At 47.8% G+C, this 26,236-nt stretch overlaps 1 protein-coding gene across 5 annotated transcripts in view; it reads left to right on the forward strand.

Annotated features, from left to right (window-relative positions):
* The window catches only part of ITPRID1 (ITPR interacting domain containing 1), a 520,073-nt gene that overhangs the window by 365,358 nt on the left and 128,479 nt on the right, over positions 1-26,236 (forward strand). The gene's annotated exons all lie outside the window — the stretch shown is intronic.

Genomic DNA, 26,236 nt, shown 5'->3' on the forward strand with positions numbered 1-26,236 from the left:
ATGTCCAAATGCTGTGCATGGTGGGGGGGTTGGCTGCCCGTGAAGGGGTGGCTTCAGGCCCTGGCCATAGGGTAACCCTGGTGTCAAATGTGTCCTACGTATGACTGAGGGTCTTGTACAGTAGAGGTTTGATGCATTGGGTGGGTTCGGTGCAGAGATTGTCCAGAGTCTGAGCACTGAGTCCAAGTAAGATGCAAATTAAATGGTTACACACCAGACTTTGTTGAAGCTCTAGTGGTCTCCTGGATTCGTTTTATGAACAACCAACTGCTGATCCTGAATCTGTTTTTACCAGTGGCAGTTTCTGGTCCTGTGCAAATTTTGCAAAAAAGGGTATATTGTGTAGGGGTATAGCAGGCCAAAATAATGAAAACACCTGCTATACTCGACGTGGAAGCACAGATTCTAGAGGGTATTGCAGGTGCCCCTACCACATGCTTAGAGCAGGTTGTAAATCACAGTTGAGTTGTCCCTGGAATGGGGGTAGAAATGATGGAAAAATCTTGGTCATTTTAGGCCCGCATGATAACTCCTTTTTCAGGGGGCAAAATAACATACATGTATAGTGCAATTACTGGCCGTAATCGATGATTCCAAGCCCTGGAATTTTGGCACAGGCGCACTGTGCAATTCGTATTTGGGCTTTAAATGCAGGAATTCTGAATCCCAGAATTTCTGATCCCTGTAGGATCGGTAAATCCAGGTCCAAAATTCAAAAGCTGCACTGTTTCAGTTTTGGGTTTATTTACCCCTCCCTCTTTGATTTATTAAACTTTGCTTTCGTGGTACCTGACCAGGACCCATCTAGTTGCACTTTAGGCCGTGGCCCTCTAACAAAATAACCTTCTAAACTGGCACATCTGGTTGTCCACTTTAGACTACAGTTTTACTTGGCCTCAAGGGGCCATTTTTATGGCCTCACACATTAACAGGAAATCACCTGAAGGAACATCAGCCCTTCTTTCATTTCCTTGTATGCTTTAAGGAGGGGCCTGGCTCCTGCTGGTAACCAATGGCAATTTGATTTAATGTTTCGCACTGCTATTTTAACTTTGTGTTTTTCCAGGTAGTGCCACAGACAATGGAGCGTGTCTGTCTGTCATTCACAGAAGCTGCTAGGCTCCATTTCTCAATATATTAACCCCTTCCTGTGTTCCAAAACATAGGGGTAAGTTTACTATGATTTTGCATCAGGGTTGTGTCACATTTGGGTCGCAAAATCATTTTTAACATTTACCAAGCCACAAAATGTCACTTTGCATGGCTTTGGGTGGTTTAGAAAATGCAAAGTAACGCAACACTGCATAGCACTGCCTTGCATTATTTTGTGTTGGGTAAGTGTTACATGGGTGGAGCATAGGTGTTGCCTTGCGTCCACCTATGTCTTTAGGTGCAAACCCAGATTTACAAAGACTTGTAAACTCGGGTTTGCACCAAAATGGGGGACCAATTTGAGTCAGCCATAACAAGAAGTATTTATTACTCCTGGTAAATTCCTCTTTGGATTATTTGTCTGCAGGAAGATGTGCACACCTATGGCACTCTGAAGGCACCCTAAAGTCAAATCTGTCTGCACCCATACACGCCTGATCGCACCCAACTCCAAGACCCCTGGTCCTGATTCTATCCACTAAGAAACCCCTAAAAACGTCTTAGCCTTGGTACCCTCATATGTGCTTTCCCCCTACAAATTTTATCACAACTAGGCCAAGACATATGCTCTATCTGTAAGCTTTGCTTTAACCCCACATACAGACCTGCAGTTGCAGAAATTTACAGTTCAACCTGAAATAACTTTCCGAAAGGGTACCTCACCAATGTGTCCTCCTTACCTAAGCTGAGACTTAAAATGTTTTACATTATTTCCACATATTCAATGTTATTTTCTCGCTTAAATGTAGCTATATAGCTCCACCATACTGGACTTAGCCACAGCTATCCCCACTAGATTTTCCACTGTTCATTTTTGGTCGCCCACCTTGTGTGTGTGGGGGGGGGGGGGGGGGGTCCGCTATCCTTTCTGTTCTAAATTCACATGCTTCCTTTTGAATAAAATCAGCCTGCCTCAGGCAGAAGTCATAAATCCACAATAAAAATAAGACCCTCCAGCTTATTTTCCATATCCATCATATACTTGCCTAGGGGCCCCCTTTCCTTACTCATCACCTCTGTAGTGGAATCACTAAACTCTAACATGTTAAAATATGACACTTTTGTCATTAATGGAGATTTTAATATTCATATTTATATTCTGATTCGATGCAAATGCACTAGCTTTGGCGGAGGTATGCAAGGCATCAGTTCGAAACAACTAGTCTCGGCCCCTACACACAACATCAGAAATAAGTTAGACCTGATGTTTTCCGACCAACCTTACATAGCTGCAAGACAACCTATCCTCTTTGTATACAAAAAATTGATGAACGGAATGCTTAAATTAATCTCAGCCACTGGTAATTACTCATGGAAAAATAACAGTTGATTGACAGAATGCAGAACAATGTCATACATTCACCCCAGTACAGATATCTGGGGCTAAATCCATCGTTTTTTTGTACTCCACACCACCCCAGTTCAGACATGGCCATATGCAAATCAGCCTTGACCCTGTGCCTCATGGGAACAGTCCAGCTCGAACTGCCAAGCCATGTCTTTCCTGGACCGGCATCAAGCATCCTAGGACTGGTTTCTGGCAATTAGCCGTCTTCAGCCAGGATGTAAAAAAACAATGGATTTAGGCCCAGATCTCTGTACTGGGGTGAATGTATGACATTGTTCTGCATTCTGTCCATCAACTGTTATTTTTGCATTTGTCTTCGAGTGGGATGGGCATGCTCAGGCGTGAGTATCAAAATGTGACGCACCAGCGGCGTAAAAGTGACACAAGGGGTCATAAATGAGACCTAGAGAGTTTAATAGAGAATATGTTCCCAAGGCAAGGCGGCCCTATGCATTAAACAAGTGCAATTCATTTATGGGACCGACATTCAAATCTGAATATGACGTATTTGATGCTCACCAGCGTCAGGCAATAATATTTAGATGCAAATAGAAGCTGATGTTAATGGGCGTGAGAACCGTAGGATAGCAAAAGAAAAGCATGTGCTTAGTGAACATCCTATACACATCAGAAACCAATCTAGCCTGATTCAGGAGTTTTGCACTCTTGTAAATGGCAGCATTTAAATATCACAGTGCTATTAATAAGACCGTAATGGGAGACTAAGTTTAGGCGTGATGGTGATTAATGGCCATGGGGAATTTGAGAGCCGTGAACTTCCCTATTTTCTCACATGGCAGAAATTGACAGCAGTATAATTTCCTGCAAACATCTTGGAAATGAATTTGATAGAGAGAAGGCTGGTCTCCCTCTTGCCACATAGGCTTTGTTGCGGTATGATTGAGGGTAAAATAAAGGTTCTCAGTTCCACCAGATTGTTGATGGAGCATGTTTGCAGATTGTGATTTCACTGGTGACTGCACTAGATAGAACTGGGCTGGAATTTGTAACATTTGTAGTTTCTAATTTAAGACTCATGAGTTGAATGTTCATTCATTTGAGAGTATAGATATTAAAACGGAACCACGTCAGCCTTGGATACTGAAGAAGTGAATATAACTATGGATCATGTTCATGTTGATCTTTCTTGTCCATTTTAGTGAACATTGAAAGAGCAGGCTTGTCTTTTTACCATCAAGCTTTGTGCTGGAGCATCATGTCTGTGACAGCATAAACCAAATAACTGTCAAGTAATCCTGTCTGTAGTTATCACCCTACAGCTGAGAGTATATTCAGTTTTGTTGGTGAGCACTTCCATGCACCCTTTTCTATCAGCCTTTGGGAGCTCATTTATATCCATGTCTCCAGCAGACAGAAGATGCATCCATTCAGGAGACATTTATACAATAGAGGACGGGATGTGTCATAATGCTTAGCTCCAGTGAACAATCTTGGACTTAGTCACAATATTATTGCAACAAGTAAACAATAGTTGCTTGTATAATCTTTGTACATGTAGTTCAACATACATTAAATATGGCTATCCGGAATCTCCCTCTCTGGACGCACTGCTGTTGGAGTGCGAAAGGCATGTTTTTTAGACCAAGATTGGCAATGCATGGCAGTACTGTAGTGTCCTCTTCATCTTCCCCGTTCCTCGAGATTTGTTGTTGACCTTAAACTACATGAGATTTTTGGTCTTTTGGTCTCTAACTTACTTCATCATTCACTGTGTTGAGAGCTGTGTGGACACCAACACTAGGCAGACCTGGATCCTGCCTGGACACATCTCAATCATGTCTAGTCACTCAGTGGCCACTAATGATAGGATGCCAAAAACAATATGGATGTTATAATAGGTGGAGATCAGAAAGATTGCAACTCTGTCTATCGAAGGGTGCATCAGTAAAAGGAGGCAGCATAATTATCATTTGTATGATGTACCGCTGCCTCATATGTGGCCTCTTAGTGATGTGGATTGTCTGAAATACCTGTTGCTGTATGGGAATAGAATGTGTGAAATCTGCCTTACCACATGGATCTGTGTGGTGTATACTGTCCACTGCAGCATGTTTCTGGCATAGCATAGAACAGGAATGGGTTTGAAGAAGTGGGCATTGTTGTTAGTGGTTTATGCACATTGTCTACTCAATGTGATTGATCTTAAATTAATTGGATCTAAGGTGGCAAGTGTTGGGTTCCTCCCTGCTTCTTGAAGGTGACTGAGGGTCTAGTGTGCTCATTTTGAAAAGGTAGCATTAATTGTAATTTTTGTGGCACGTGGAGAGGTGTTATGTTGGATAGGACAAGGCAAGGCACATTTAAGTGCAAACTTTTGGGTAACATGAACAGTAAAGAGGTATGTCAATACCTGTCAATACTAAATTCAAGATGCTGATAATAATATGTTGTCAGTAGGTTCTTCTTTGGAGCTCTGGAGGTTGTAAGATTTTGAAATAGGTTCTGCAGGAGATGCATGTTGGACGTGGTAAAAAAAATGTTGTGTTGAATGTTGAGAGTCTATCAGCTTTTTAAGCTGTGGTGGTTGTGGGGGTAAATACATTTGTACTAGTTCCCTTTGCATATGTGGAGACATGTTGTGGAGAAAGATCACTGAAGTGGGATTATCAAAATGGAAATAAGGAAAAAAGGTGGAAAGACAAAAGTAAGGATTCTGTAAGCAGGGTTTGCATTGACATGTTGTGCCAGCCAACAGCGTTGCACCCTTTGTGCCACTGGACTATCTACCAGTACTTAGTGGAGTAGAAGGAAGGAACCCTATTTGTGTGGATTTTCAAAGCAACAGTATGTTTTCACAAAACAAAATAACAATGGCCCTGATGCAGAGGGACATTCCCCCATGCTCTCTTGGACTCTCTTATGTTTTACCATCCTTGGCCCGCCATGTACGACAGAACAGTCTAGAGCAGGGAAAACAAATGAAGGAACCTTGCCTCTCTAAATAGGGTGGGATACACACTACTGTAAGCTGGCAGTCCAAAGGTAGACCATCCTCCAGTTCCTGGGTCTGAGCTGACAGAGTCAACTGAGATTCTGCCAGTGTAAACAGAGTAGGGGAGCCACAAGTTTTGGTGGGGCTGAACGTCATCAAAACACTGTGATGCTCCTGCTTGGCCTAACTTTAAATTACCCCCAAGTCCAGGTACTGTTGGAGTAAATGCCTGTTTCCCAGTGATTTGTTAGGGCAGACCCAGACTTTCTAGAATCTCGCACTGGAGCAACTCACTAGTATAATGATTTTTGACCAGAAATTATTTTCTTGCATCAGGACATCCCTTGTAGGCTTCAAGGTAGAAAAAAGTACATAGTGTGACCAGAGGATTCAGCTGGTACCAGTAGCCTCTACAATTTTGCAACACATAGAGACCTAATAGTCATTATATCTGACTGGAGCACACTAGTGATGCAACTAGGAGGGCACAGTGTATGGCCCTAGTATCTTTTTAGGACTTGAACTGTTCCAACCGACTAGTAACCTACCTGATGCAAACGTAGAGTCTGTAGCCTAGGAGTGCGCAGTAAACTCCTCTCTGCTGGTGGAGATATCAGAGTTTGCCCACGCCACGCCCTGGAGTCCGGTAAAAACTCTGCCACCACATTGTGGTGGTGTTTATCGGTGCAGTGGCGCCCCTCCCACCCCCACTGCCCTGGCATGATCAAGATTCCAGGTCATTTATATTGTATCCTGAAAAACGTCTCTACATAATTTGGGGGTGTTTTTGGAGTATTTTGGTTTTAGCTGAAGTTTTGTGTTTTTTGCAGTATTCTGGGTTTAGCTGGAGTTTTCAGATCCAGGGGCTGACATGGATTGGAGCCACACGTATGGTGCCCTGAGTTCTCAGAGCAAAAGACACACAGATGAAGGACGGAATGCAGACCAAATTAAACTTTCACCCCAGACAAGAGATCTCAGCTAACTCCATCATTCTTTTGTTCCCCATGCCAACCCAGATAGAGACTTTTAGGACTCTGCATACTTTATCACTACTAACCAGTGCTAAAATGCTTTCGCTCTCTCCTTTTAGCATGGTAAAAGTGTCTTACTCCTGATTGGCACATTTAATTTACATGTAAGGCCCTAGTAAAGTGGTAACATTTATCCAGGGCCTGTTACTTAAATGCTACTTGTGTACCTGCAGCAAGAATTGAGCCACCCACTTAAGCAGTCTTTGAAACATGTTTTACGGCCTGTTTTTCCATCTGTGTATGCAGTTTTGAACTACCATTTTGACTTGGCAGAATGCTAGGCCCAAACCTTTTTTAATGCATGCTGGTCACCCCAAGGGTAGGCCCTACATATTCCACAGAGCAGGGTGCAGTGTATTTATAAAGGTTGGCATGTACTTTTGAGTTTTACATGTCATGATAGTGAAACACTACTTTGAGGCCTTTCTCTCCCATAAGATTACATTTAATAAGTGATAACTTTCGATTGTAAGCAGGAAGGAATGTCAAGTTTGGTGTTTAAAGAATTGTACTGTGAATCCCTCTTTAATGGTAAAGTCGGATTTTATGGTTCAGTTCTGAAAATGTCACTTTAAAAGTTTGCTTTTTTTGTCCTGACCATTTGGTATCTGTTGCCTGTATCCTCAGACACATGACTAGGTGTAGCTGACAGTTGGTCATTGTGTTTTGCTCTTAGGCAGTAAGACAAAGGGGAATAGGTGGTATCAGGATGGGCCATCTTTGACTTGATGAAGGGCTGTCACCTACTACACTTGCGTATCACAGGGACTCTGCCTGAGCACTTTCACCAAGGGTTTGACACTGCTCTTTTGTGACCCTAGACAAGCTGAGGCAGGTAATTTCAAGCACTTCTGTGGGTGCGGAGTGGAAACCTTAAAAGCTTTTCCTACTTCAAAGCTGGCTCCAAGTATAAATATTGGACCCTCAGACCCAAATCTTCAGTACAAGCCTGGACCTGTGGATGACACAAAAGGGCGGCTGTGCTGCTCTGCAAGATGGACTGCTACTCTGCTGCCCTGTTGCCGCATTGTAGCACCGGAGCTTCATCTTCAACCCAGGACCACAAGAGTGACTCCAAGGGCCAATTCACTGGCCTCCTGATCAGAATCTTCAGGGACAGTACAAGCTCCAACCACCTTGAACCCAGCACCTGGACTCAGTCTGCTGTGAGTCTTGTCCCCCAAGTGGTGCCACTTGGGGGACTAGTCCTGGACCCTTGAAATTGGACCTGAAAGTGATCTGTCAGGCCAGCTGTGGTGCTGTGGGCAGAACAATGCAGTGCAATGCATCTCCGTGCAGCTCCATTCCCAAACCACCACTGTGCGAGGCATTCCCAATGCAGGACTCCACATCGCAGCTGCAGTCTCCTCTGAACTTCTGCTGCACAAATTATATTCAGTATAAGCCTTCGCATCACAAGACCCTCGTTGACAGCATCCTCGAAGACAACACAGGTCTCTGCATCACAATCCCCGCAACTTCTTCGTAATCAGCCGGTGTATGAGACGCATCTTTGACACAGAACTTCACATCGTAAAACTCTCATCAACACCATCTATGATGAAAACTCAGGAGTCCACATCGCAAGCCCCTCATCAACAGCATCCTCAACGACAATGCAGGATCTCGCATTGCAGCCTCTCAGCTCCTCTGGACTGCCAGTTTGCGACACATCCTTGATGTGGGATCTTGCAATGCTCCGCAACCAAGATTTAAAGTACTCTTGTTAAGCTAGACTAACTGGCTCCCTGTATTCATCCCTCGCTCCATCTCACTGAGCCTGAACTTGTGGCTTTGTCCCGGTCCAGTGGCAGATAATCACAGTTGCTGCTTTGTGCCTCTAAGAACTGTTCCACTTAAATCTTCTAAACTGCATATTTCTGGTTCTACTGATTGGATTTTTGTTGTTATAGTCTCAAATATTTTATTACATTTTACCCTATTTTACTGAATTGGTGAGGCATTTGTCATGTGTGTGCCTCGAAGTTAAGTCTGACTGCTTTGTTAGGGTTAAGCACAGGTTAATTTGGGGTTTCCTTCTGTTTCACCCTGACATAGATTGTGGCTCCTGCTTGAGTAGTGTTTCGCCCCCTCAACCAGTAACCCAATTTCCAACGAACATGCGTTTTCTTTTCAAAACATTTTCTAAAATAATTAACAGAGGTGACGCAATTATTAGTACAAATGCACCAAAAAGGATTAATATCTGACAGAAATACTAAGTTCAATTTACAGCGCCTTTTCCGTTTACTAGACTGGGCACACACATCGGGGGAGTTTGACACACTGGGTTTGGAATACCTGGACATGGTGCTAGCAAGATATGGCATTGGCCCCAAGTTCTTGAAATGGATTAGATTGTTATATAGCGCACCACAAGTCAGGGTAAAAACTGGCCGCTTTATCTCAGACCCCTTCCATATCGGACATGGCACCAGACAGGGCTGTCCCGTCTCACCTATTATTTTTGACTTGGCGATGGAGCCCCTTGCAGGCGCACTGTGGAGTCGTGTAACTGGGGCATCAAAGAACATAATCAATAATCAATGGCATATCATTTCATTATACGTGGATGACATATTGATCTATATTCGTGTATACCCTGCCTTACTAAATGGTTTGATGACACTGCTGGATTCTTTCTGGTGTGCCTCTGGTCTGAAAGTGAATTGTAAAAGTCCCTTCTGTTCCCAATGGTCCGCCTATTCTTGGAGAGGTAGGTGGCTGTCCCGCAGGCAACCCTTACCAGGACATACAGTTCATTTAAATACCTAGGGGTGCAAATATATCATTCACAAGTGGACATCATGGAAGTTAATCTATGGAGAGCAATCACCAGGGCTCGCTCTTCCATGTCATTCTGCACAGACCTACCTCTTTCCCCAATGGGGCGTATAGCCATATCCAAAAAGCTGTTGCTCCCTCGTCTATTATATTATTTTGCAACACTACTATTTCCAATATCGAGTAAATTGGTCTTGGAGCTGAAATCAATGCAAACTTGGTTTTTCAAGTAGCCCTCGCCAAACTATATGCTCCAATTACAGAAGGGGCATTAGGTACGCCTAATTATGAGTAATACTATGGAGCTGCACAGCTACAATGGTTGATGCAATGGCTAGCGTACCATAACAATTCTGAACTGGGACAATGGTCACCACATAGCAACTAGACAACGTTACTAGAGTGGCTGGGTGGTTCAAACACGGCAATCCCGAAACACCCTAATAACGTTTTAATGTCCATGGCACATAGGTGCTGGAACCAATATGTACGTTCTGCACACTCACCCCAGCCTTATGCTCCAGACCTACCTATAGGGGTGTTTCTCAACTGACGAGAAGGCATCTACTGTCCAGAAATGACGGAATGGAATGGAATGCTGAAAGACTCACAACTTGGGTAAACCTATTTGTTAAGTCCGCACTTTGCAAATTTGTGACTCTGGTAGATGACTATGAAATATCCCCCGGATCAATCCTACTATATGCATCATTAACGCAATGACTATTCCAGACGTGAAGCACTTGACTAACCAAACCAAATCCTCTGACATACTCCAAACGCTCTGGACACGTGGCACAGGCAAGAAAGCAAACACTATGCTATATAGTTTGCTTAAGCCAGATTCCGCGATCCTTATGGCCCCCTTAAGGGATTATTGGGATACCGACTTCGGACTCCACTACCAGATAAACAAAGGGTGCAAGGATTGTCATATCCAAAAATAATATCAATCAATGCCCGAATCAAATTCACACAATTTAACTATCTACATCATACCTATTTAACCCCACAAAGACTAGTGAGGATTTATGAGGGCTTCCCTGATATCTGTCCCCGCTGTCGAGCCACTGACGTCAAGTTCCTACACATGGCTTGGGACTGCCCGAACATAAGAACATATTGGTCTGAGGTGGAAACCACTCTATCAGAAGCCACTGAGACATCGGTGCCAGCACAGGGGCTGCACTTCTTACTGGGAATTACCCAAAGCACCACTGGGAGGAAAAATATCAACAAATTCCTGGATATGGTTCTTGGCCTAGCCAAACGTAGATTGGCCATGACATGGAAGTCAAGCCTACCCCAAATGCACACACACATGGCTCACAGGCCTTAAGAAGGTGCTGATTGCAGAACATACACAATTGCAGGACATCATGCACATAAATGCTACAGGCCCTGGTCCCTCAGATTGGCAGAAGTACTTAACATATGTAAAATCGAAACTTCACCAACACGAACATAACGACAATCTCATACAAAACTGACCCTCACGATAACGTTCCGCCTCTGACCTCTCCATCAGCTGGTACCCACTGGGGCAGCTGTGTCTGGATGCCCCATCGCCTCGGCACTCACATACCCTCCCCCATGCTTACACACAGACACAATAGATCGAAAAGTATGGTACTGATAGGTTATAGTGTAGTCTCACCTCTTGCATAAATACATGGGTATCTGCTAGGCAAATCTGCCACACAGTACACTGTTGCGACCCATGCATGTATGAGTACTTTACATAAAGAGTCCGCACAACAAATTTATAGGGCATATACTGTTACTATGTTAAGTAGTTTATAATTTGTAATGTTTGCAGTATGCAGCAATGAAACAGCACACCCATGATAAGTTGTCAATATCGGCATATATACTATGTATGTGTAACTTTGCAACTCTTTAGTGAATATCATACTTAAATTCATGCACATCCCCAACTTCTCTGTTGTCTAAGTATGTTAAAATAAAACCAACAAACATTATTGAAAAAAAAGGAAGTGTTAACTTCACACACCCCGGGGGTGTCATGCTTTATCATTGGGCTTTTTTGCTCACCTGGGGTCGGTGCTGCAATAGCCCACGGGCCCCACGAGAGGGCTCATTGGCAGAGATCTTTTAAACTAAATTATGCTGTAATGGTGAGTGCAAGTGTATGGGGCTGATAAGACTGTGGATTAAAAATACCACGGTGGTACCCAAAAGGGAGAGATTTTTATTCCTGGGTTTATCTGGTAAGGTTAAAAATGGAAGCCAAACTGTTACTCCTAACAATGAGGAAACACAGTTTAGTCATTAGTGCAGGTGAAGTGGGTCTGTCGACGTGTTTAAAGTCCTATTGTTCCAGGAGGGATCCATGGCATTTCATCAGGACCGAGTATTGGTGTAATAAATGTAAAAATTAATATCTGTCCCTACACAGATTCAGGAATGGGAAACTCAAGGGGTGGGTATCTATATCTTAACAACGATCCAGACTCCCTTTCAATTTGCAAGGAATCAAATGAAAATAGATGCCTACCCTGACATATAGATCCTTTATTTACAAAATGCGCCTAACATCTTGGTTAGATCTCGCACAGTGCTCTTGCTACAGACGTCTTTTCTAATTGCCATCATGCATGGCTCAAGTTTAACTTCAATTTGAGCTCAACCTGACCTATCAGTACCTCACTAGTTATGTGTGCTCTCTCTCTCTCTCTCTCTCTCTCTCTCTCTCTCTCTCTCCCTCCCTCTCTCTCTCTCTCTCTCTCTCTCTCTCTCTCTCTCTCTCTGTCTCTCTCTGTCTGCGCTAAATTGAAAATGCTAAATTGAAAATCACTGAATTAGGTTCCATCTGCAGCTCTTATGGGGCGTTATACAAGATAAGGAACCAAACCTGTGCAATGTTTATCAGGCTGCGGTTGAGGGGCTCATAGCTGAAGGCTTGATGCAATCCTCACTTCTACCGAAAAGGCTATCAAAATAATCTTGAAACAGGCAAAGCTTCTATCTGCTTACAACAATGTAAAGGTCATCAGGACTAGAGCTCATGCTATACCGACCATGGACCTCAGTCATCAGGACTAGGGCTCATGCTATACCGACCATGGACCTCAGGTCATCAGGACTAGAGCTCATGCTATACTGACCACGGAGCTCAGGTCATCAGGGCTAGAGCTCATGCTATACCAACCATGGACTTCAGTCATCAGGGCTAGAGCTCATGCTATACCGACCATGGACCTCAGGTCATCAGGACTAGAGCTCATGCTATACTGACCATGGAGCTCAGGTCATCAGGGCTAGAGCTCATGCTATACCAACCATGGACTTCAGTCATCAGGGCTAGAGCTCATGCTATACCGACCAAGGACCTCAGGTCATCAGGGCTAGAGCTCATGCTATACCGACCATGGAGCTCAGGTCATCAGGGCTAGAGCTCATGCTATACTGACCATGGACGTCAGGGCATCAGGGCTAGAACTCATGCTTTATCAACCATGGACCTCTATCAGCCAGTAACCCTACCATCCTATTTATCTCGCCCATCTAAATTGTTCATAAGAACTCATCTTCTTGCCTACTATGCTGCCTGATTCCATGGAATACATATAAGTATGAACGTTTGACAGGAACTCAGAAAGCTCTATGCAGGGACTGTTGTTTGTCATCGGAGACCCTCAGGCACATCATCTGTGTGGGCACTAATCTCACCGCCCAAAGGCGGTTCTGGCTAGCACCAGTCTTCAGGCAGCTGAATATTAGACCTTGTAAAACTATGGTGGAGGAATCCATAAAGGCGGACTTGTGTCAACTGGCCGGAATCTTGGTATAGTGTTTGACAAAGACATGTCCTGGCGGCCTCAGATTAACCAAGTGGTCTCTGCATGCTTTTTCATGCTAAAAGAGCTGAGAAAGATACTGCCGTTCATCCCTTTTTCTCTCAGGAAAACAGTCATAATTGCTACCATCTTCTCTAGAATCGATTATGGGAATGCCCTTTATCTGGGAGCTGGCACTTCTCAAATGGCCAAGCTGCAATCAGTCCAGAATGCAGCAGCGAGACTACTTCTCAACCTGCCCAAGCATCATCCTACTTCCCACTCTATTAGGCAACTACACTGGCTTCCAGTACAACAACGGGTGGAGTTTAAAGCATTATGCTTAGTTCATAAGGCTTTGGCCGGAGCTGGGGCTTTAGATCTTCAATCTCTATTCTCTCGATATCAGCCAAGCCGGTCCCTGAGGTCTGCTGTGCAACGTTTGGTCAATGTTCCGAAAATCAAAAGATCACGATGGGGAGGCAAGGGTTTCTCCTATCTGGCCTCAAGGTTATGGAACTCAGCCCCATTTCACCTCAGACAGATCAATAGCCGTAGACTGTTTAGGAAGGAAATTAAGACATGGCTTTTCACTCAATGATGCTTCGGTTAGCACCTGGTTGGTTAACTTGCTCAGCGCCAAGATGCCTCTGCATTAGTGCGCTATAGAAATCAGTGGCGGCTGGTGACATTTGAAAGAGGTGAGGCGTAAAAGTTGTGGCTCAGTGCAGTGTGGTGAGTGAGCGTAGGAAGAGTGTCCGACCGCCATGAGTGTTCATCGGGATTCTCCCCTGAGCAAATTTTGAAAAATTAGGGGCAAATGGTGCATTTTCAAGCAAATTTGAGAAAACAAGAAGGTAATAAAGCAATTGTGAAAGACCACATACATAGTCATAGCCCTTAACTACTTTGTTAAAATAAAATAGTGTCAGTGCCCCTACCTTAAACCCTGAGGTTGTAAAAAGCAGAAAAGAAGATTGGGTTCTACGCAACCACTCTCTGAACAAAAACTATGTGCACTTCTTCAGGTTGTAACAAATGCAGAAAAGGAAAATATTACACAATTAGCGGTGGCAATCATTTCTTTGGTGTTGTGGCCATCCCATGCCCTCTAATTCTACTACATATGCAAATCAGTCTTGATCCTGCTCCATAGGAGCTGTTCAGCCTCCGGGAGTAACGAAAGCAACCATGTCAAGTAGAAAAGTTATTAACTCTGGATAGCACTTTTAATTGCTTACATTGTGGGTGCAACGGTTTGAGCATGGTCTTTGTCTGATCTTTCATGGTCGGATGCCACATTTCTTGAGTGTCACAACATTCTTCTATTCCATGAAGAGCAGACCTCATGCAAACACAGGGAAAGGCCAACACACTCTGCTATTGCTGTTCAGAACTCTCAGCCATTCTCTCTTGAAAGATGTGTATAGGTAACACCCAGCAGGTGGTCAACATAAACCAATAATGTATTTGCCTAAAGATTGTGCTGGTATTTAATAAAGCGTGAACCTAGCTGGCAACATCAAAATGCAGCATTTCTGGGCATCAGGGCGCTAGAATTTGGAGGGGACACAATTTAAGAATGAGGGAGTTATCAATCCCTTGGAAGGTGAAGGTGATGTTGGCACTTATGTGTGGATTATCCTTTCATAGTGTTTTGTGTCAATTGGTAGCCGCACACTGGAATGAATTTCCTCGCCTGTTAACAACAGTGCATTCAATGCCCACTCCAGCTTTTGCAGGCATGTACTCGTAAATCAGTTCACATTGAATCCACAAGAGGTGGAGCATGCAAGGCTTTTGAAAAATACCCCAGCACGTAATGGAAACAGAAACAAGTAGACTAATACACAAACTCACCACCCCATACAAAGACACATCCAATTACATACGCTAAAACATACACACACCCTTATGCACACATAAATATACTGTCACATGAAAAAATGCACCGAACACATTCAAAAGCCATGTTCAGACACACATTGATGCACACAAACTCTCAGACACACTCTCCCACATATGCATCTGTACAAACGGATGACTCTGCTCTGTTAAAAGCTCTGCTGGTTACCCTGATGTGCTCGGAAGTTCCTTCGATACGCGGCCGTGATTCAGCTGCAGTGAGCTAGACAGTTGTCTATTTAGTGACTTGCCGGTCCGGCAGCGGAGGCCTTCAAGCACTAGATATTTCTTATAATTTTTTTTTCCCCACATCGCAGGAGCACCGGCCCAACGCGGCCCTCAAAACCTTCTTACAATGGTTATAACTTATAAGTGCACAGGCTGAGAAAAGTTCAAACTACTGGCGCTACAGTTTAAACAATGCCAGTGTAAAGATGAGAAAAACTGCAGTGCTGGGGTGCAGAATCATCGCTGTGCAGAGTGTGCATGCGAGTTCATGAAGCAGGGGTTTAATGGAAGGGGAGAACTTGAAAAAATGCACATAAAGAAGACCTGCCTCAAAATATTTTGAATTTGCACTCATTTTGAGTGGTTTGAACCAGTATTGGTTTGAAGAATCGCATCATTAAAATCAAAGGGTGTTTTCACACGTATTTGGTGTTTTAAATAGAGAGGCCTTCTTTTCCTCCACACATTGTGCAGCATACCTTGTGTTATACCCCGTCATGGTTCTGCTGAGGCAGGAGCTGGGTAACGTTAAAGGAATAATTATCGGGGCCTTATTTCATCAGTGGGCTGATTGAACTACAGAAAGAAAGGAGTCGCGTTTATATAAGCATGAATTCGTTGCTTTTACTGTGCACGAGGGAGAGAGGTTGAGAAATATGTATGCGTGTGTATGTATATATGTGCACTGACTGTCATTGGTGTATACTCTGTTGAAGACAGTGGGTGGTCGAACAGCAGTTTCCTACATTGGAGAAAGCAGAGGCGGAATTGACAAGTCTATTTATTTTGTGGTACGCAATGTACACCGAAAGACAGCTCTCAGTAATTCTATGGCTCATGGCTGTCATGCATTCACACAGAGCTGCATTCACTGCACATACATACACGGGGTGAATTTTTTTTATAACAATATTTCTTTTGAGCCTAGGTTATATCAAGGCGGTTCGGAATCTTTTCCTCTTACCGGTCAGCCCGCTGCCTCTGCCCTTGCCATGCCCTTTCTCCTCTGCAGGATGAAGTACTGGTTGCCGGCCCTCTCTGTAAACCACAGGCCAATGCCGCGGGCGCCGCTGAACATCCTCCGCATGACCCCAAATACAACAGCAAGCAAGGGGCTCACCAGCACTAACGTGTGTGTGCCAAAAAAAGTCACCGGGATCGCAGGCACAGAGGGAGAAGGGGCCAGGATGAAAACTAACGTTGCCCGCTCTTTCGCACTCTTGGTCGAACTTCCGCTCAATGCATTGCCAAATCAGAAGACTGGGGGCGGCTACTCTGATGTATCCCTGGCATTTGATAAGGCATGGGGCGACTGTGTGTAAAACTCGTCACCGCCCGAGCATGACCCTATCTTCCGAGCCTGCACTACACTAGGCATGCGCAGCATACCTAATGTATTGTGAATGGAGTGGGGGGCTGAAGGTAAAGAACGCCCTTCTCGTACATGCGCAGCCCATCTTCTGGACTCCTTCTCTCGCCTGCCTGCGTGCACTGTGCGTTGACATGCGCACTTCACCTGAGTGAAGAAAACAGGCCGAAAATGTAAACAGACGAATTGTCAAAGATGTCAATTCGTCTGTTTACATCCCCGAACTTCAGTAAGCAGTTTCTTTTTGTTGTGGATGATGTATAGAGGGGCGCTGCCCCAGCGCCCCTAATGGACCAGCCGCCACTGATAGAAATACCATCAGGCAGTCAGTCAGCCATATCAAGGTTGTTACAAGGATCTTAAACGCTTTTGAGGGGAGTGGTTTGGACGCCGATCGGGATGGCGGCGTGAGCCTGCAGCTCCGTGCCAGATCCCGCAATTATCCTGGGAAACCTCGCTTCCGAGCTGGCTGAGGCGCGGAAATTCTGCCTGAAGCACCAGAGTGGCAGAGGAACACAATTGTGGGCCAACGGGTAGTCGGCAGCTGTGCTGAGACCCGGTATCGGAGCTTCGAAGAGCCGTGCATGGAGAATCAAGATGGCAGCCGCCCCGAACTGCAGAGGCTGACCTGCGAAGCGCGGCGGACCGCGGCTGGGGCGCAGCGGAGGCTGCTGCCTGGAGGAATTTGCGGAGTGAGGTCCTTGCCGTGCGGGGACTGACTGCTGCGGGAGCGGTGCGGAGCTCTTTCTGCCGCTTTGGAGACTTGCGGTCGGGGCGCCCATCCCCCCACCACCGGACCCGGCGGCCATCTACGAAGGGTGCTGTTCCTCGACTGTGCCTGGGGACCCCGCTGCGGTTGGGAGCCTGGCGGCGCTGTAACACCGGCAAGCTGTGCGGAGGTGGACATTGCGGAAGAAGCGGGTGAGCAGATTGGCATACCCGGTACCCGGATTAGGGATTAATCAGCCGCCCAGAGCTGGAGCCCTGGAGGAGCGTCGTCCCCTGAGTGGAGAGGTAGCAGCTGAGGGGAGCACACCGGGCGGGCCCCGTGAGCTCGTTGGGGCGGAAAGAGATCGGTGATTACCAGCAGCACACTGTGGACATCGGACCAGACAGGAGGAGGTAGCACGGGAACCGGGTGGCACAGGAGGACGCTGCACCGGACTGCTAGAAAGCGGCGCCCCCGCGCGGATCGCGCATCTAGCTCTGGCCGGTCCCTGCCTGCTTGATTGGGGGCACACACTTAGCTCCCCCACGTTTTTGAACTGGGCCTTTTCTTGAACTGGGCATTACTTGAATCTGTCGTGGGGGTATGGTGAGTCCACGCAGGGGACAGCAAATGACTATGTAAGGAGGGGCCCCTGGGCCGTGAGGAGCTTGTTGGGGTACTACCAGAAGGGATGAACAGTGGACGGCCATTTTGGGCACGAGAGCGAGACCCTTGAGTGGTGGACGACTTGATCCCTGGAAGTGGAGGTCATAGTTCGGGGGGGACGCTGAGGCCACTGAGTGGTGAGAGGGAACGAGGGGCATTCCCACTCGGCTGATGGAAGTTGGAGCCGGACCATCCCCTAGAGGCAATCCTACCACGGCACATGCGGCGACCAAGATGGCCGCTACTGGCAGTGACTTCAGTGTGAAGCAGGGGCACGGTCAGACGAATATGCCGGACACGGATGGCGGACTCCACACGGCCACAGATGCATGGGCGCAAGAACGAAGACTGAATGCATGGCTGGATGGCATACTGGAGTCGATCACTGCGACCAAGGAGTCCTTACACCAAGATATAGCGCAGGTGGCCACGGGACTGGGCCTCTTAAGGGCAGATCACGCTAAACTCCCCGACAGAGTGAAGGAAAACGAATTGCTGCTCCAGGAGCTAAAGCCGGCGGTGGTCACCGCAGAACACAAACTGTCCGATATCCTCGGTCGATTGGCGATGCTGGAGAAACGTGCAGAGGATTCCGAAAGCCGCAATCGGAGGAACAAGGTAAGGGTGGTAGGCCTGCTTGAAAAAGTTGAAGGGGATGATGCAGTGGCCTACATGGAAAACTGGTTTAAAACGGTTGTGGCGCCAGAGGGTCTATCTCCATTCTTCTCCCTAGAGAGAGCTCACAGGGTCCCGGCCCGCCCGCTTATGCAGGGCCATCCTCCCAGGCCAATGGTGGTCAGACTCTTGCATTTCAAAGACCGGGACCTACTGATACAAAGGGCGCGCTCGGTGGGCCCCTTCCAGGTGGACAATAGTTCGGTCACGGTTTTCCCAGACTACACGCAGGAAGTCCAAAAGAGCAGGGCATCCTTTCTGACCGTGAAAAAGGAACTGAGAGATGAGGGTATACAATACTCCCTACTCTTTCCAGCCAAATTACGAGTGATCCTGGATGGAACGACCCAATTCTTTCAGACCCCTGACGAGGTGTGGCCATGGCTCGAGTTGTACCGTGCTGGTATGGATCGCCAGAGTAAAGGTGAAAAGGAGAGACAAAAGCCGGTCCAGGTCCGAAAGTCACAATGCATCCGCAAGCGAAACAAACTCAAGAGAGCGATGCGGGTCGACCAGATGGCGGCGGACAGAAAGGGAGCATTGGCTGCAACGGCGATCATTACAGGATCACAGCAAGAGAAGTTATCGATGGACTCGGACTCTGAAGAGGAGAGAAGAAAGTCTGGAGGAGAACTTTCGGAAGCAGATAGCTCTGTGGGCCGACGGTCACCCCACAGGCGGCAGATGGACTATTTAACGAATGATACTTGGAGTAAGGGGCATGCTGGCGGCTCCTGTTGGAGCAGCCTACCCCTGGTGCTTGGCGAACTAGCAGGTACTCTGTTGTAGCTACCATATGGGATCATGGGCTTGGGGCGAGGGCTTGGCTTGCTCCGGGTCGGCTCTGACTTACCCCCTCGTTGCCTTTAAGGCTTTCTGTAGTGACGACTACAGAGTAGTGGACTGTGTGTTTATGTTACAGGTTTGGATGGGGGCTGATGTTGTGTTATTAGGTCCTGTTCTGGGGAGAGGGGTTGGGGGAGTTTTTTGGGGTGTTTTGAATGGGGGGATTTACTGCAATGATGTGGGTATCCAACTGACACTGTTGAAATGGTGGGGTGATGGCTGCAATGGGGACGTTACCTAATTTGAAATGCCTCACATGGAATGTCCGTGGACTTCGAACTATGTCAAGGCGATACAAGGTGCATGCCTATCTGGTGAGGCGAGGCGTCCAAAGTGCATTGTTGCAAGAAACTCATTTGAACAAGCAGGAATGCACTGCATTGCAGAAGAGGTGGCATGGCCAGGTGTTTGGCACCACGTATTCGGCGTTTGCCAGGGGGGTGTTGATATGGGTGAGAGCGGGGGTCCCATTCCAGGCCACGAACCAGCTAGTGGACCCTGAGGGTCAGTTTGTGGTGGTAGAGGGGAGGCTATATGGCCGTGAGGTGGTCCTGTGTAGTGTATATGCCCCCAATGCTGACCAAGCCCGTTTTTTTGATAGTCTCACTGGCTCGCTGGCACACTTCCTGGTGGGCCCCATCATATTGGGCGGGTACTATAATTCGATCATTGATGTGACGCTGGATAGATCGCATCCGCCATTGGCCGACTCCCCAGTGCACAGGCTAGCCACACATGGGAAAGACTGGCAAGAGAGGTGGGGCCTTATAGAGGGAGCAACATCCTGATGTTAGGGACTATTCTTTCTTCTCGGCATTGCATGCATTACATGTTAGTATAGACTCCATCCTTTGTAGTGGCCCCCTGGCTGCCATGATAACGCACACGGAGTACCTCGCCAGAACCATCTCGGACCACAATCCCTTACTGATGACAGTGCAATGGCAGCGGACGAGATCTGCGGTCCCAACATGGAGGCTGCGGCCTGATACATTAGAGGACCTGGTGTTCAGTGACACGGTCCAACAGGGCATTGAGCATTACTTTGGTGAGAACGAGGGTTCAGCCGCTACGAGGTCGATAGAATGGGATGCGATGAAGGTGGTGGTGAGAGGTATCTGTATGGGCAGTTTTTCGAATGCAAGTACGACGGTTTTGGCTGATGTGGGGAAGGCGGAATGTGTGCTGAGGGATCTAGAGCAGCGTAGGCCTGAGCGACCGGACCTGCAGGGCCGGCTACTAGAGGCGAAGGAATTGGTGGCGACAGAAACAGAGAGGCTGCGGTGTTATGATTACAAGCTATATCTCACCAAGGTGCATGCGGAAAGGGATAAGGTGGGCACACTACTTGCTAAAATCGCTAACCCGGAGCCTAGGGGTTGCCCGATCATGAGCATTAGAACGGGATCGGGGGAGGTGGTTTACTCGCAGACTGCGGTTTTGACGCACTTCCAGTCATATTATACGAGTCTATATGAGAGTCAGTTGGCGGTGGAAATCTCTGCAATAGGCGAATACCTGGACACTGTTCATCTCCCGGTGCTAGATGACGAGACTGCGAAGGACCTGGGCGGCCCCATAACGCTATCGGAGATTCGGGTGGCCATTAAGCAGATGGCTAGAAACAAGACGCCGGGGGTGGATGGCCTGCCGATTGAATTTTATGTGAAATATATAGATGTTTTGGCACCAAGGCTCTAGTGGTGTACTCCGAAGCCATGACCCTAGGGCACCTGCCCCAGTCGATGAGGGAAGCGCTAGTGGTGCGCTTCTGAAACCTGGTAGGGAGGCCTTGGATGTGACGTCGTTTAGACCCCTGTCTATGCTGACGGTGGATTATAAGATCTTGAGTCGTATTCTGGCCACTAGATTACTACCACATATGACCACGCTGATACACGTGGACCAGGCAGGGTTCATTCCTACTAGGAACACATCCATTAACATCCGCCGCCTGATCCGTATACTAAACAGCGCCTTAGAATCGGATCACAAATCAGCAGTACTGTCGGTGGACATTGAGAAGGCCTTCGATAGCCTTGAGTGGCAGTACCTCGATGGGGTGCTAGAGAAGTTCGGCCTAGGAGGCGGCTTTGGGCGATGGACGAGGGTTCTCTACTCTTCTGCTACTGCCAGAGTACGATTGGGGTCTGTTATATCATCCAATTATCCGGTGCGCAGAGGGATGAGGCAGGGTTGCTCGCTATCCCCTCTCCTGTTCGCTCTAGCGATGGAACCACTGGCGGCACAGGCGAGAACAGGAGAATTGTATAATGAGATTAGACGTGGTGAGGAAACTCATCAGATCTCACTATATGCGGATGACCTGTTGCTATATCTGGAAGATACGGAAGGGGCTCTTAGGGGGGCTGTAGAGATGCTATCAAGCTTTGGTAGGTTGTCAGGCCTCAAGGTAAACTGGAATAACACTTGTGTTTTTCCGCTGCGGGCGGACGAGCCATATCCTCCTCTTACAGTGGATGTGGTCTGGGAAGACACGTGCTTCACCTATCTAGGAGTCCGTGTTTACCACGAAGCTGTGAATCTGCTGGAAGGAAATATAGGTCGCTGCATGAGGGCACTGCGGGGATGCATGTCCTTCTGGGCCTCCCTTCTTCTATCGGTGCAGGGCCGAGTGGCATTGCTGAAGATGGTGGCTCTGCCGAGGTTGCTCTATTATTTCCGTACCCTACCGATAAGGATCCCTCAACGGATCTTCAAAGACTCGAGGTCGATGATTATTGATTTCCTTTGGGGACATGGAAGATGCAGGGTGGCGTTGCACACTTTGATCAGACCCAAACTTGAATGAGGGATGGCGCTGTGACTCTCTCTTCGCTTTTGGGCTGAGTGGTCGCTCCCCAGTGTCTCTGACGACATCTGGTATCGTTGTGCTGCGCTTTCAATCAAAATTGCCTCATTATTATTGCCTGCAGTCTGCCTTGCTTGCCGCTTTGCTCTGTATGCATTTTTGAATTGCCATTGTAACTTTTACTGTGATTGCGCGTTATCCCCAAGCGCTCGGCTGTGCTCACCCCTCCGCTGCCATTTTGTTTGTTGTTGTCGTCCTATTAAGCCCGCCCCGCCTCCCAGCTGAGCCTCCCTAGCCCCTCCCCCTCCACTATCCATATATGACAGTTGCTCCCGCGCGCAGCGTTTACGCGCAGCGATCGCGCCCCATTCGCGCCGAAGGTGCGCCAAAGGTAAGCCCGTCTACGCCCGTCCGTGCCTGGACCGCGCCCAGCGCCATACCCCCTGGCCCTTGCACCCCCCACCCCTCCCGCATCACTTACGATGCCACCACCCTCCTAGCCCTTAACCCCGGCCGCTCCCCCAACTGCATCCAAGCTGCTCCTGGACAAACCCACGGACCTTTCTCATGCAACTCCTGCAAATTCTGCGGCACCGACAACAACTCCGCTACGATCACACCACAGATATCCGACCCCAACCACCTACAATGCATCTTGCTCAACACCCGATCGGTCCACAGGCACGCCATTGACCTATGGAATCTACTAGACACCATCTCTCCGGACGTCGCCTTCCTAACAGAAACATGGATGAACGCCTCTTCTGCCCCAGACATCACCATTGCCATCCCAGAAGATTATAAGATCATACGCAAGGACCGTACCGGCCACACAGGAGGAGGAATCGCTATCGTCCATAAGAAATCCATCCACATCTCAACCAGCTCAGACGTCAATCTCGCCAACTCTGAACACCTTCACTTCCAGATCCACATCGACCCCAAGACCACACTCAGAGGCACCCTCCTTTACAGACCTCCAGGACCCCGCGCACAATTTAGTGAGGACATCACGGACTTCATCACTCCACACGCGCTCCCCTCCAAAGATTACATCCTTCTGGGAGACCTCAACTTTCACCGTGAAAAGAACAACGACCGCAACTCCACCACCCTTTTGGACAACCTCGCCAACCTCGGACTTAAACAACTTGTCACTTCCCCCACCCACATCGCAGGTCACACACTCGACCCTATCTTCACCTCCAGCAATCATGTCTCCTTCAGCCACACCACGGATCTCCTTTGGACTGACCACAGCTGCGTTCACTTTACCTACAACAAGCCCAAACCCAACAACCACCCCCAACCAACTCTGCAAAGAAACTGGAACAAAATCACCATCGACCAGATCTCCTCATCGCTTCTTCTAAACCCCCCAGCCCACTCCTCAAACCCCGATCAAGCCGCCACCAACCTCACCCTATGGTTATCCAACAGCGCCGACATCCTAGCACCACTGAAAAAATGACAAAACAAACTCGGCAGCAAGAAGGCCTCCTGGTTCAACGATGATCTTAAGAAATCCAAGAAACTCTGCCGCTCCCTTGAGAAGGCCTGGAAAAAAGACCCAACCACCAGCACCAAGGACGCCTTCAAAAACGCCACCCGCATACACCACCAACTGATCCGAAATGCCAAGAAAGCCGCTTTCAAGGACCGACTAGATAACAACGCCCACAACAGCAAGGAACTATTCAACATCGTCAAGGAATTTACCAATCCCGCGGCCAATTCCAACGACATCACCCCCTCCCAAGCCCTCTGCGACTCCCTAGCCTCATTCTTCCACAACAAAATTGCAGACATCCACAACAGCTTCGACAACCAACCCGAAGACCAACCCACCCATCCCCCTGCAGGACCCCCACCTCCCTTGAACACCCTCAATGATTGGAAGCCAATCTCCACTGAGGACACCATCCGTCTGATGAACTCTATCCACTCAGGATCCCCCACAGACCCATGCCCTCACCACATCTTTAACAAAGCAGACTCCATAATAGCACCGCACCTCCGAGACGTCATCAACTGCTCCCTCGACTCCGCAACCTTCCCGGAAAGCTGGAAACATGCCGAACTCAGCGCCCTCCTGAAGAAACCCACAGCTGACCCCACCGAACTCAAAAACTACCGCCCCATCTCGCTCCTTCCATTCCCGGCCAAAGTCATCGAGAAAGCGGTCAACAACCAGCTCGCCGCCTTCCTTGAAACAAACAAATCCCTCGACTCCTCACAATCCGGCTTCCGAGCCAAGCACAGCACTGAAACCGCCCTCATCGCAGCAACAGACGACATTCGAACTCTCCTGGACAATGGAGACACAGTCGCCCTCATCCTCCTTGACCTCTCCGCAGCCTTCGACACAGTCTGCCATAGCACCCTTCTACAGCGCCTCAGAAACATCGGAATACAAGGAAAAGCACTGGAATGGATCCCCTCGTTCCTCACCGGAAGAACCCAGAGAGTCCGCCTCCCACCATTCATCTCAGAGGCCACTGAAGTCATCTGCGGCGTACCCCAAGGGTCCTCACTCAGTCCCACCCTTTTCAACGTATACATGAGCCCCCTTGCGGCCATCGCACGCCAACACAACCTCAACATCATCTCCTACGCGGATGACACTCAACTGATCCTATCACTCACCAATGACCCTAGCACCGCCAAAACTAACCTACACGAAGGAATGAAAGAAGTAGCCGAATGGATGAAACACAGCCGTCTGAAACTGAACTCAGATAAAACAGAAGTCCTTATCTTAGGTACCTCCCCCTCTGCCTGGGACGACTCTTGGTGGCAAGAAGCCCTTGGAAAAGCACCCATCCCGACGGACCACGCACGGAACCTGGGCGTCATCCTGGATTCCTCACTTTCAATGAACAGACAAGTCAACGCCGTCTCTTCATCCTGCTTCAACATTCTTCGCATGCTCAAAAAAACATTTCGTTGGATCCCCACCGAAACTAGGAAAACGGTCACCCACGCTCTGGTCACGAGCCGACTGGACTACGGAAACACCCTCAACGCCGGTACTACCGCTAAACTCCAGAAAAAACTCCAACGAATCCAGAACGCTTCAGCCAGGCTCATATTAGACATCCCGCGTAAGGAACATATCTCTGGTCACCTGAAAAACCTCCACTGGCTCCCCGTCAATAAGAGGATCACTTTCCGGCTCCTAACCCACGCACACAAAGCACTCTACGAAATCGGACCCGAATGCCTCAACACACGACTGTCCTTCTACACCCCCTCCCGCCAGCTACGATCATCCAACCAAGCCCTTGCCACTGTACCTCGCATCAACAAAACCACCATGGGAGGTAGATCCTTCTCCTACCTGGCAGCTAAAACCTGGAACTCACTTCCCACTTACCTTCGCCTTACTCAGAACCACCTAGCATTCAGAAAGCAACTTAAAACGTGGATATTTGACAAGTAATTCCCCACCCCTCTTCAAGCGCCTTGAGACCCTCTGGGTATGTAGCGCGCTATATAAATTTTTTGACTTGACTTGACTTGACTCGGTTCCTGATTTTGAATTGTATTATCTAGCGGCTCAATTACAGGTTTTATCACAAAGCATTGCGAGAGAATTTAGAGGCCCAGACCAGGGGTGAGGGAGAGGTATCCAGAGGCACGTCTTATCCTACATAGTTATGCAACAGAAATTGGTATTGAGAGATCTCACCATTGAAGAGAAAACCCTTCGGTTGTGCTGGCACAGGAGCCTGAAGAGGGCAAGGGCCGCTCGACCGTATGCGCCGGAGATCCCTCTTGGGATGTTGAGGGCGCTACCGCATGGAGGCGATTGGTCTCCGTTGTCGGAACGGGAGGAGTTGGGTTTGCAGATGGTGGGGGATTTATATGTTGATGGGATGCTGGCCCCCTTTAGGGTACTGCAGGACCAGTTTGATCTCCCAGATGGGAGCTACCTCTTGCATGCTGCAGTAAT

The sequence above is a fragment of the Lissotriton vulgaris genome, chromosome 4_1 (assembly GCF_964263255.1).
Source record: "Lissotriton vulgaris chromosome 4_1, aLisVul1.2, whole genome shotgun sequence".
NCBI lineage: Eukaryota > Metazoa > Chordata > Amphibia > Caudata > Salamandridae > Lissotriton > Lissotriton vulgaris.